Source organism: Phocoena phocoena, chromosome 21 (assembly GCF_963924675.1).
Source record: "Phocoena phocoena chromosome 21, mPhoPho1.1, whole genome shotgun sequence".
NCBI lineage: Eukaryota > Metazoa > Chordata > Mammalia > Artiodactyla > Phocoenidae > Phocoena > Phocoena phocoena.
Window position 1 is genome coordinate 34,472,667 of NC_089239.1, and position 12,027 is coordinate 34,484,693.

The window sequence follows — 12,027 nt, forward strand, 5'->3', positions numbered from 1 at the left end:
CTGTGCAGAAGCTTTTTAGTTTGATGTAGTCCCACGTGTTTATTTTTGGTTTTGGTGTCAAATTAAAAAAAAAAAAAATCATCATCAAGACCTATGTCAGGGAGCTTACTGCCTACGTTTTCTTCTAGGAGTTTTATGGTTTCAGGTCTTACATTCAAGTCTTTAATCCATTTTGAGTTAATTTGTGTGTATGGTTTAAGAAAGTGGTCTAGGTTCCTTCTCTTGTATGTGGCTGTCCTCTTTTCCCAACGCCACTTATTGAAGAGGCTGTTCTTTCCTCATTGTATATTCACGACTCCTTTGTCATAGATTAACTGACCGTATATGTGTGGGTTTATTTCTGGCCTCTCTATTCTGTTCCATTGACCTACTCTTATGCCAATACCATATTGTTTTGATTATTATAGGCTTGTAATATAGTTTGAAATCAGGGAGTGTGATGCCTCCAGCTTTGTTCTTCTTTCTCAAGATTGCTTTGGATATTTGAGATCTCTTATGGTTCCATACTAGGTTTTAGGGTTGGTTGTTCTATTTCTGTGAGAAATGTCATTGGAAACTTGATAGGGATTACACTGAATCTGTAAATTGCTTTGAGTAGTACGGACATTCTAACAATGTTAATTCTTTCAGTCCATGGACACAGAATATCTTTCCATTTATTTATGTCTTCATCAGTTTCTTTCATGGATGCCTTACAGTTTTCAGCATACAGGTAGGTCTTTCACCTCCTTGGTTAAACTTATTCATAGTTGTTTGTGTGTGCGTGCATGTGTGTGTGCACAGTTAAAAATGGGATTGTTTTATTAATTTCTCTTATGTTTTGTTACTAGTGCATAGAAACACAACACCTGTTTGTATATTGATTTTGTATCCTGCAACTTCGCTGAATTTGTTCATCAGTCCTACCATTTTATTTTTTTTGGAGGAGTCTCTAGGGTTTTCTGTCTATAATATCATGTCATCTATAAATAGTGACAGTTTTGCTTCCTTCCCAGTTTGTATGCCTTTTACTTCTTTTTCTTGCCTATTGCTCTAGCTAGCACTTTCAATACTATGTTGAATGAAAATGGTGAGAGTCAGCATCCTTGTCTTGTTTCTGATCTTAGAGGAAAAACTTTCAGCTTTCACCACTGAGTTTGAGTTAGCTGTGGGCTTGTCATAGGTGGCCATTATTATGTTGAGGTAAGTTCCCTCTGTACCCACTTCATTGAGAGTTTTTATCGTAAATGGGTGTTGGGTTTTGTCAGATGCTTCTTCTGCAGCTATTGAGATGATCGTATGACCTTAGTCCTTTCTTTTTTGGGGTATATTACATTGATTTGCAGATGTGGAACCAGCCTTGCATCCCTGGAATAAATCCCACTTAATTGTGGTGTATGATCCTTTTCGTGTATTATTGAATTCAGTTTGCTAGTATTTTGTTGAGGACTTTTCCATCTATGTTCGTCAGGGAAATTGGCCTGTCATTTTCTTTTCTTGTGGCATCCTTGTCTGGTTTTGATATCAGGATAATTCTGGCATTGCAAAATGGGTTTGAAAGCATAAATCATTCTTATACTCTTCCATTTCTGGAAGCATTAATCATTCTTACACTCTATAAATTTTGCCTAAAATTAAGGAGCTTATTAGGTAATATACCTATGATAATAATGAACATATATCAGTATACCCACTGCCATAATGTTAAAATAAGTCTTAGCTAGAATACATTCAATGTGTTATTAAAGTCGTAGATTGGGTCAGCCTCCAAATATCCTGGTGGAGAAAAATGTTATGATTTGTTAGATTGAGGCCATTTAAAACTTCCAAAACAGCTAATAAAATAATTCTGAGAATTTAAGGAGAGCAAATTAGTTTGACCATTTTTCTGTCCATTTTCAATCCTGTGCTGGTTTCCTAGATAATTATTTCCAAATATTCCTTATTAACAAGTACCTCAAAAAAAATTAGAGTAGCAAGAATTAGCATATGCGTGGAAAGTCTGGGTAGTAAGAAAAATAAATTTGATAGGAGGAATGATATCTACTAATTAAAGGCATTGAAACCTGTTAAATGAGTCCCACGTTATGTTTTGAGAGCCAGTAAATGGGTTTGAGGAGCAGAATAACACATTGAATGGGGTGTTTAAAACAGAGATTTCGGTCTTGAAAGAGAGGTCAATATAAAGTCCTTGGTAGGAATCTAGATTTGCATGATGAGGACTTTGAAAAGAGTAAAGGTGACACAAAACAGAGGTTGTGAAAAAAAGAGACCTTCAGGATTTCTACAGGGTAAATAAGAAGGAAGTTTGAAGCTCTAAGCGCCATTGATTGAGGCAGGTGATAAGGTGAGCAAATTGGAGGGTTGCAAGGGAGAAAGACATAACAGGGGGAGAGACAGTATTGTTGTCAGTATCGTTTGCTTTAGAAAAAGTCGCATTTATTCTTTTCAGATGATGTTATGGGAGAAAAGTTGGAGACCATTTTCATCCTTTTCCTCTAAAATTGTACCAGTATACTTGGAGCCAAATAACTTTGCGTTTAAGTTATGTGTCACATTTAGCATCTAACATGCCTGTGTTTGTCCATTCAGTCAGTCATTCATTCATTCGTTTGTGTTTTCATTCAGCTAGCATGTATTAAGGGCCTACTCTTAGTAGGGGTTTGTGCTGGGCTCAGGTTATTTAATTAAGAAAAGAAGAGAGTTTATGAGCTCAGGGAGTTGTCATTTCCTCGGAGAAGAACATTACTCACATTATCACACCAGCGAGTGTATAATTTTACACAGAGTCCACCACAGTCAATGACAGTAAAACGGTTCTTAAAAAGTATAATAAAGAGTTTGGAGTATCAGGAAGACCTCTCTTAGGGCAGTGACTTCTACAGTGGGATTTGGAGGATTCAGAGAAATTACAAAAGGAGAAGAAGAGAATTCCAGAGAAAGCAGGAAGAGTATGTACTAAAACTGTGTAGCAAGAGAAGAATGACGCTCTGCAGAAAGCAGAGGAGACACAGGAGGCAGAGGCATGAACCAGATCGCAGTCAGAATGGAGTCAGAAAGGTACGGAGAAGATACACTGGATTGAACGTGAGGTATAAAGAGCATTGTCAGAGTTCATTGAAATGAAGATGTCTAGTAGAAGACAGTATCCGAATGTATCATTTTCTCCTTTTGACATTTTGGTTAACAAAAGTTGTCTTTCCAACAAATCAGCTGAGTAAAAGTTCCCAGGTGTGTGTTAATCCTTTTGTTGAAACGCTGTATTAACAAGGTCCACAAACAGACCTTCAGTTGCATTACAGTTTCTCCTCTGCTTCTTCACCACCACACGCGGAGCATGGCTTTGCTCTTTCTGGATGGAGAAAAATCAAATGTGATGGTCCCTCCTTGCAGCCACACATTTGCAGCCTTCTCGGGAGGCACTGCTCAGTGTCTAAGGTATAAGAGTAATGGCTGGGGCAGAAAGGAGATTCACTCCTAGGGTTCGGTTTCCTACAGCTTCAGGAAAGTCACAGGCAGCTGCTGCTGAAGAGACAGAAGACTCGGTATTTTCTGAGAGTCGCTGGTTTTCCTCTCGTGATTATAATCAGAAAAAAGTGTAAATGTACAAAGAAAGGCAATCTCTCCATGCAATAAGAAGATGGGAAGAAAGTACTGTGGGGTTGAATGAAGGTGAGATGGCATCTCCGTGGGTGATGAGGGAAGTTTCTGATTCTTGGAGGAATTTGTGTTTGAGCTATGGCTTGATGGACGGTAGATACTTAAAAAATGAGAGTGGAGCTCAGAAGGTAAAAACATTTCAGGTAAACAGAAAAAAGTGAACAAAGGCCAAAAAGTAAGCAAATACTGAGTATGTCCAAAAATAACAAATTGTTTGTTTCGACTGAAATTTAAATCAGGTCTATTTTAGGGAGATTAATTTGATGCCAAAATATGTCCTGTGAGCAAAAGGCTGATCAAGCTGTCAGTTAGGAGCCTTCTAGAAAATATTGCTGAATCTGTGTCTTCAACTGACTGACACATACGTTACTCTTAGGGAGAGTTGGAAGGGACTTGTAAGCTTTTCTTAGTAACTTCACCCCCTCTGCCAACCTATTTTAATTTGTAGACGTGCACATGTGAAATGGGTTAGCTATATTGTGGGACTTGAGTCATCTATGTCAGGTGAAAGTTAAGGCAGTGAGAATACATGCATTTACCAAGGAGGAGGCTGTGGAGAACAGAGGGACAAGAAGAAGAGAAGACTCCAGAAACAGGAGACTTAGGTCAGAAGGAAATTCACAAAAGCCCATGAAAGTAAGCAGATGGAAGCTATGGAAGAAAACTTTGCATGTCTGATAGCATTTCCAAGGGGAGAGGCCAACGTCTTCCCTGTGTTTGGATTCCTCAACAGTCCATAGTACTTACACCATAAAATCGTTAAACATGCAGAATAATTCTAGCCAAAACTATGCTTAATAAAATTTACTGAAATATCCGGTTTCTTTTTGTTTTTTTGCGGTACGCGGGCCTCTCACTGCTGTGGCCCCTCCCGTTGCGGAGCACAGGCTCTGGACGCGCAGGCTCAGCGGCCATGGCTCACGGGCCCAGCCGCTCCGCGGCATGTGGGATCCTCCCGGACCGGGGCACGAACCCGCGTCCCCTGCATCGGCAGGCGGACCCCCAACCACTGCGCCACCAGGGAAGCCTTCAGCGGTTGTTTTTATTCTCCCTTTTATGTGTTAGTGGTGAATACCAAAGATCAAGATGGTCAAGTGTTTATACATCTTTTACCTAACTCTGAAGGGCAGTTGAATGGTCTAGTTGATTTTTAAAGTTACGCATCAGATACAGTGTTGCAATATCACATTTACAAAGTGTTCCACGGGTTTCCACGTTGGAGATGCTAATTATTACTTATTGGGTTAAAGTTTGCTGCTAGGCCCTAGGGACTGTATTCGTCAGGGGTCTCGTGAGCAACAGGGTGTGTGTGTGTGTGTGGAGAGAGAGAGGAGGGAGGGAGATTGATTGACTGATTAAACGGCCAGAAAGTTGTTAAGGCTTTTGCTAAATCCAAAATCTGCAGGTTAGGCTGTTAGGCTGGAGACCCAGAGAAGAGTTGCAGAGTGATTCCAATGACAGAATTTCTTCTTGATCAGGGGGAGGTCAGTCCTTGTCCTATCAAGGCCCTCAGCTACCTGGAAGAGGCCCATCAGCATTATAAAGGGTAATCTGCTTTATCAAAGTCTGCTGATTCAAATGTTAATCTCATTCAAGGAAACACCTTCCCGGAAACATCCAAGATAATGTTAGACCACATACCTGAGCATCCTGGCCCAGCCGCAATGACACATAAAGGTCAACATCACAGTGACCATCTCTCCTATGCATTTTATCTCTTCATTTGCATTCATGCCTTCTGTTTATACCACTGTTGCTCTTTTCTGCTTTTCCAGATGTTTGCAGGTTTGTTTGTTTCCCACTTGAAGGATTATAAAAGTTATTGCTACTAATAATCACTACCATTCTAAATTATTCTTACGATGACCACTGCTACCGTAACTACTAAAGGGAACCAATTGCTACACACCTTCTCTGTGGCTGGCAGTGAAACATGGGTTTTATTTACATACTGTATGTCTAATTCTCACAACAAAAGAGGAAGGTAGTTATAAATACTCATTTTGCAGGTGAGGGACCTGAGAGTCAGTAGGATTAAGGGGCCTGTCCAAGGCCTTACAATAGTGAAGTGGCCGAGCCTGGACTGGAGCTCATGAATCTGCTTTTCCACATACTACCCTGCATGACTTAATTTTTGTCTCGTATATTGTACCATAGTCATTCACCTGTTATGACTTCACAGTGACAAGAGGAATTTTAAATGTAAGGAAGAGTCATTAAGATATTATAGGTTTTGAAACGAAAAGCCCCTTGATCATTGATTACTGTGAGAGTTTATGTAAAAGCTACTTGAGTTTTTAAAACAGCCCCGTATTTTGGATTATTTTTAGAGTGATCCAGACCTGAGAGAGGAAAATAGAATACACTTATAGTTTTTTTTTCCTCTGTCACCTCTGTCTGACCTTGTGTGAATCGATTAGAGATGTTGTTGGAGAGATTCAACTTTGGATTACTTGGTAAAAACTGTCAAGATTCAAGCTGAGGAATTTGGATTTGGTTTCATTAGAAACAGATAACGCTATAGAATCAAAGGAAGAAGCATGCTACAGCCAAATGGACCAGGAATCCTCTATTACTGCCTCACATTCCTGAGACAATCTCGTAATACTTTTTACATTATGATCCACTAAGATGTCTCAAGAGTGTTTTCTGTCACAGTGTTTATATCCAAGTAGTGTTTCTCTATCATGGTGATTATTCCGTTGGATGCAGGAGTGGTATCCTTCTTTAACAGTTATATTGGGTTTGGAAAATGGTATTACCTTTTGAGATCACAGTTCAGAATGTCCTTGATAATACGTCAGGTCTATTGGCAGTAGTAGATACAGAGCAGAACTCAGAACTCTGTCTCGCCTATAGTCACAACAGTCTCAGTGGAGGCTTAAGTGGAGATGCCTTTTCATTTTGGAGTTGTATAGGCTCAGGTACCCTGAGCACGGAATAGAATTATTGGATGCTGACATCCATAATCTTTAATTCTGGCACAATCTCATTATTTTATTTTTAATTAATTTTGTGTACAATTTTCCAGGATCTTAGAGGGTTCACGAATGACTTTATGTCTTCCACAGGATCATTCACATTTTCCTGAATTTTATACAACCCTGGAGTTTGTGCTTTTCGGTTTTTGGTTTTCTTGTTTAATTTTAGATCAATCCTGTTTGGGTCGGGAGAATTATTCCCTTGATTTTGATGGGACTGTCTCCCAAATCAGAGTGCATGTAGCCTTCTTTAGAAAGCTTCCTATTTTAAAATGTTTTAGTATCATTTTTGTTACTGTTTTTCTTTTCAATTAGTCTATGTGCCACGAAAATGTTAAAGTATCCTTTTTTAACTTTTCTTTAAACCGTTCATAAAAATTATCCATTAGGTCACACTCCAAGAGGGGCCTGTTGGAAAGGCAGCCAATAGGCCCCTCTTAGATGGATCCAGAGGCAAGATGAGCTAGCAGCCTGCAGAGTAAAAGCTTGGGAAAAAGGGGGTGATTCTCAGTAGTCTGCTCAAGTCACTGTTCTCTGGATACCAAAATAGCTGTTTTGAAACTTTAGATTGTGTAGGTAGCAATGTGCACTTCAAACAATTTGGGTATTGAAATACAGTAGCTTATACTGAGTGATTCAAGTAGAAACCGCTGATGAAGATGTTACAAATTGTGTGAAGCTAATTTCCTATTTGGCAATCATTTACTGATTTGCAGTGATCAATATTTTTGGGAGAATTAAAACTCACAAAAATACTGGTTTTTTTTTTTGTTTTTGTTTTCAATTTCAAGCCTGAGAAAGATTTAGGGGGTCCTGGCTCCAGTTCCAACTAGTTGCTGGTTGGTTAACTGTGGCAAGCTACTTAATACTTTAAGTCTTAGTTATGTGTCCAGCACTCTGCCTAGGAAATAGTGGACACCCATAGTTATTTCTATTATATTCTAAACATTATTTTTCTTTCCAGTAGGCAGCTCTGTCTCTGGGAGCTTATCATAGAATCAGAGAAGTCTAAAACTGCCTGCCCTCCAGGAGCTTACAATCTTGTAAAGCATTTAGTCCAGCCTCCTCAATTTAAAAGTGATGTTTGAACAGGGAGTGTAATTGGATTTGCTTATGGTCTGAGGAAGGATGCTGATTCTTATTAGGTGCCATATGGCTACAGGGCAAGGGACTAATCTGTGGGGCTCTCTGTTTACATATGGATGTCAACTCCTAGGTTTTGATTTTAATGGAACGTTTTGGTCATGTAAAAATGCTAATGGCATTTAGCAAATGCTGAATCAGTGACAGGTTCTGTTTTAAGTACTTGCATTTTCTCATTTAATTCCTACAACAATCCCATGAATAGGGAACAGTTTTATCTCTATATTCTGATGATGAGGAAACTGAGGCTGCTAGAGATTATATGTCTAAGTTTGTGAAAGTAAGAAGTAACCGAACAAGAGTTCAAACCCTGAGCCTTATTCCAGAGTCCGTGTAATTAGTATCTGACCTTCCTACCTCTTTGATAATGATTACCCGACATCAGATAGTGTCAGCCCTTGATAGTTCATTTGTTTTAGTTCTAGACATTCTAAAATTATTTCATGAATGTAGTGTCCTTTAGCAGCTTTTTGGATATTTCTTATTAGAAGACTGAAATGATTTCATATTTCCGTATAACCTAGAAAAAAATTATTAGAAGATGGTGTTTTACATTAATTTGTATGTTTATATTTTACTTAAATGTTGCTACTTAACATTTCATCAAGTTATCTTCCCCATGTAGATATCATTGTGAATATTTTGATATCAGAGTACGAACCACTATTATTTTAAATATTTTATACTTTAACAATTATATTGATATTTTTAAAATGGAAAATAATCTCATTATTTAAAAATTACTACAAATTAATATGATCTACCCGAGTTCTTAGTATTTCTTTGGTGTGTGTGACCAAGCTTTACATCTATTTCATTAGAGAAAATTGGCTTCTTTACTACTATGAAATATACATCCCCAAATTCCTATTGCTTTCCATTGTAGTATAGTTTTATTTTTAATTTGAATAGTCAATATTAGATACACGTTCTCAAACATTTTTTCATATAGTTTTTCCTTTTTGTTATCCATAGATTATAGAAGGAAACATTTTTTTATAAACTACTAAAATTACATTAATCTAATAAAATCATCCTACTATTTTATAGCATTTAAAAATAACATTAATGACAGATTATAATCACATATTTATTCCAGTGAATCAGTAAAACTGTCTACCATTTTCAGGATTTATTGCTAGAATCATCAAAATGCTTAACCATTTGGATTCTACTTTTATGAGAAAGCAGAAGACACGAATACTTATTTCTATTTTATGTGAGGGAAATATTGTATAGTTATCAGAACAAAAGTTGAAGTGATGGGAAACACTGTTGATTGTAGATGCACTAGAAGATATTAAGCCTTTTATTTGATATATTTTTCAAACTTTGAAAGAAGAGAATATGTCTTCAGTTAAAGCAATCTAAGAGTAGAAGTAGCATTTATTTAAAATAACTTCTTAGCATATTTTTCGTGTCTTTGTTCTCCTTCTTGGCTGGACGCTTGCCCATGTGACTTTACATGAAAATGTGATGAGAGTTGGGTGTCCCACCCAGACCTGCATCCAATTCCTCAAGCAGAAAGATAGTCACCCTCAGCTGACCTTTTTACTTAAATCACAAGACGCTAGTTAAAAATATTATTTAATCAGCCTTTTTGATATCATTTATAAATATATAAATGTAAAACTCTGAATTTTCCTCAATTACTAATTATCATTTTCAATTGTTCATGTATAGTTGAAATATATTACCTAAGAATTTAATATGGCATAAAACAAAATAATCAAAAAACATAACAAAACCATTGATCAGCCCCAAACAAATTCTTATAGGGGAAGAAAAAAAAAAATCTGTTCTGTTGTTGAATACATTTTACAGATGACAGCACTCTCTCGGTTGATATATACCATTTCTGTCCACCCTGCTTTCCATGCCTGTTGGACAGGGATCATGCCCTGTTTGTGTCTTAGCAACACAGCATAGAGCACACATTCAATAAATGTCGTAAGGATGAGGAAAGAGGTAGAAAGAAAATAAAAGATTGGAGGGGTGAAGGAAAGGACAAAGAAATGAGAGACAGTGATGCTCAGTTAACAGTGAATACTACTTACACTTAGTGAAACACTATTACTTTAAAGACGTAAGTCATTTTCAGCAGGAGAAGGTCTGTTCTCTGAGACTTCAAAGTACTCCAATAATGATGCTGAGGTGAAAATTCTGTCTTTTGAATGAGGAGAAGGAACCAACTAAATTACATATATGTGTGTGTGTGTGTGTGTGTGTGTGTGTATTTACACACACGATCTCTTAAAATGAGCTGGAATCTTTTAAAATATGAACGTTTTGTAAGAATTTGTAGGAAAGTAAGATTTGCCATAGCAAAATGTTTCTTTGGCATATGGATTATTTCAAGCTGAAAACGAGCTTAATAGACTCATGAAGAACCTTTGACCTCCCCACTAACTGCCTAAAAAATGTAGGCAGAGGACCTCTTCCAGGAACGGAGCTGTCACCATAGAGATTACAGTAGGAACTAGGTGTGTAGACAGGGCAACTTAGCCGAGTCTGTTAAAATTCCTCTCTGGGTCCCATTGTCTCTGCCTGGCCCAGGAAACGTTTGTTTACCAACTATTCACTTTTCCATCCTCATGTCAGCTGCCTTTGCTCTTCTGTGAAGTCCCAAACCCCTACCCTCAACGTCCTCCTTTGTCTTTAGCTGAAGATGTTTTTTAAGGTGAGGTTTTCAGCCATTGTGGTGAGTTACTCAGTTTTCTTTGGTCTCTCCTGTGTACGCATGTTATTAAACTTTTGTGTGATTTTCTCCTGTTAATCTGTCTCATGTCAATGTAATTCTTAGACCAGCCAGTAGAACCTAGAAGGGTAGGGGAAAATGTCTTCCTCCCGGACATATTAAAACAAGCCCAGGGAAATTCCCTGGTGGCGCAGTGGTTAAGAATCCACCTGCCAATGCAGGGGACATGGGTTTGAGCCCTGGTCCGAGAAGATCTCACATGCCTCAGAGCAACTAAGCCCGTGCGCCACAACTACTGAGCCTGCACTCTAAGAGCCCACGAGCCACAACTACTGAAGCCCATGTGCACCTAGAGCCCGTGCTCCGCCAACAAGAGAAGCCACCGCAGTGAGAAGCTCGCACACCACCACGAAGAGTAGCCCCTGCTCGCCGCAACTGGAGAAAGCCCACGCACAGCAATGAAGACCCAACGCAGACAAAAATAAATAAATTTATTTAAAAAATAAAGCCCAGAAAGGGATGTTAAACCAACTTAATAGTGTATCAGAAGCTTAACAAAAATTGTCATTGACAGTGTAACATAACAAAAGTAGTCAAGGGGCAAAGGTGTTGAGAAGGGACGGGACAAAAAGAGCACACCGAGCTGTTAGGGAAGCAGGGCCCTTTGCCGGATGCGCTGCAAGTGGGCCGCTTTGACACCGAGGTTCAGCCGAGAAAGAGCTTATTCGTAAGGCGGCCAAGCCAGGAGTCAGAGAGCAAGTCTCATTTCCGCCTCCCGAGAGGCAAAGGGGTTTGGGACATTTACGGGACAAGCAGGAGGGCCTCAGGACTGGGGAAAGGGGATGGGAGGCAGGGAAGAGGGGCGGTAACTGATGTTCTGCGCAGGCGCGAAGGGGTTCCGTGTCTCTGCATATTCATAAGCGCGGCTGTTGCGTGATCTGAGGGTGGAGTCAACAGGCCGGTCGGGGGGCGTCTGCGCAGGCCCAGTTTCAGCGTCCGTGGTCCCAACCAGCCTCAGCCGGCTCGCGCTTGGTGGGAGCTGACTCCGGGTTCCTGAAGAGCACGCAGGCCGTGTGAAGCTGGGAAGGTATGCAATTAAGGAGAGGAAAAAAGAAAGACGCCCGTAGAAGCTAAAGCGAGCTTAGTCAGCGAAGGCAGTTTACAAGCGAAGGGGTTTGAACAAGCCGCTCCCTTATCCGTTCTTCTGCCGCACAAGCTCAGGAGTTCCTATTAGTTATGAGCTTCCGCTGTCTCTGCGGGGCACGGGTTCAGAGCCTTGGTTTCTCCACCTTTCTCAGCTGCCAGCCAGGCCGGCCGTCTGGTGGGACCTTTATTTGCGGCTTGCTCTGTCAGGGTGCCGCGCAAACACGCCTGTGCAGAGCACGTTGGAGGTGTGGCAGCTCCGCTTTTCTCGCCTGCTGCGGAGAAGCCGTGGATTCACCTCTCCTGAGACGCAGAGATCGTGCCCTCCTCAGAGCCTAAGGCCAGTTCTCCTTGCAGATCTCTTTCCGCCTCTTTGCCCTGTAAGCCAGTTACAGTGACGTGTAGACAAATGAGATGTGACCT